The following is a 1,983-nucleotide window of genomic DNA, read 5'->3' on the forward strand; positions in this document are numbered from 1 at the left end:
TCTGCATGAAATTTTATTGCCACGCAAGGCTCGTCTCTTTTGCTCTACATGATCAGTTCCATTGTGTACAATAACTAGCATGCATAGGAATAAAACATAGTGAGATTATGTAAGGAGTGCATGCACAAATCCAGAGTGATGGTAGCAAACTGTGGATAGACCCAAAACTGATGATAGCATGCAGATAATAGCTTTAGTTAAAAAATACAGATAATGGCTCCTTTAATGTTTGTTTGCACCCAACATGAAACTCATAGTAGACACCGGAGATTAACCAGATAGTAGACAGATAGTACTGATTGTTGCCCCAATATGTACCCCACAACCATTTAAAAACTCAAGTTTCAACATTAGTTTGGACCTGACTCGGAGTCTAATAGGTGAACACGACGATAATGTAGCATGTCATCATATTAAGCGACGCATAACGTAAGCAGACACGGAAGAGTGCGACCTCTCTTGTGGACCCGTGTAGTCCTCAAGGTCATCTGCTCAGTTGTTGATGGTAATGCAGTTGTCGTGATTGTCGGCGGCAGGGAAGAAGATCTGAGGCGGCGAAAGACAGTCTGGAGAGTGGATCCCTGCTGTGGTGAACCCTTCCGTCGTTGGAGCAGCTATGCTGGGGTGGAACACAGCACCGCTAGAGCAGGACAAACCACACAAGGTTTTCTTTGACACATATCCGTAACAGAAGTAATTGAGTAAGGGCTTGTTTGAATTTGAGGATTCTAACAATGTAGGGATAGGAAATAGACAGGAATAGGATAGGAATGCACGTTAAAAGCAGACAATTTAAAAACACAAGATTTCTGCCAATATGGGTGTTTAATTCACAACAATTGGAAGATCACAGGATGCAAAAAAGCATGGTGAGATTAAGTCAAACCACAAGAAAATGCACGATTATAATGCTATTATGCTACTATATCTTAGTCTTGTGCTTGATGAATAGGAATATGAAAAGGAGGACAAGTGGAAATTAGAATTCCTACAGTTTTTCTTTCAAGGAGACACTAAATGAACAAATCCTATAGTTTTCCTTTGCTCCATTCCTTTGCACCAAATTCATGAAAAGTAGTACCATAGGAAACTTTCCAATTCCTATGTTTTTCATTCACTTATCCTTTCAATCAATGGCGATTCTAGTAGGCAGGCTTGAGCAAAAAATCCTACACTAAAAAATGTTTTTGTGCTACTTCTATTACTTTGGACCCAGGCCACTGCCATACTAGCTCAACTCCCAGGCCCATCAACAAGTGCACAGCTCAAACGCGCAGAGATAAATAATGATGGCATTCAAGAGAGTCCAACAAGTGTACAACCTCTTTGGTGAAGCCATGTCGATCTAAGCGTGATTGGGTTGGCCGGTGAGGATGCTCCGGCTGACTTGGCTGTCGGAGGAGGGGAAGAAGATCTTAGGCGTCTGGAGATGGAGCCCTAGGTACTGCTCCACTGTGATGGAGGGTTTCGTCGTTGGAGCAGCTCCGGTGAGTTGTACGACGCCGAGGCTGAAGCAGGACAAGAGAGACAACATTAACCTGAGTGGAATTCTAATAGAATCTCCAATACATAACGTAAAATACATAACTACAAACTGCTAGATGTAAAATACATCAGCCGCTCATCTCTGAACTTAACTGTCGAAACTGAATTTAAATGTCAAAACTGAACTTAACTGTCGAAACTGAACTTACTGTCGAAACTAAATTTTGCTGTCGAAACTGAATTTTGTTGTCGAAACTGAACGCACTAGCAAGGTGAGGCTACACGTCGGTCGACTGACTTTTTCATCTCTGGTCAGTCGATTTTGCAGCCGTTGGATACGAAATCAAGGGCCCGCAGTTCATCTTCAACTTCCACCCCCTGAGCCGCCAGCCACCACCGGCCAAACAGTAGCCCCCCGCCGCCCGCGGTCGGTGGTGCGCCGCCCCACCCGCCCCGAAAACACTCCCCATCACCGGTCCACCGCCACCCCGGCCATCC

Source organism: Triticum aestivum, chromosome 7B (assembly GCF_018294505.1).
Source record: "Triticum aestivum cultivar Chinese Spring chromosome 7B, IWGSC CS RefSeq v2.1, whole genome shotgun sequence".
NCBI lineage: Eukaryota > Viridiplantae > Streptophyta > Magnoliopsida > Poales > Poaceae > Triticum > Triticum aestivum.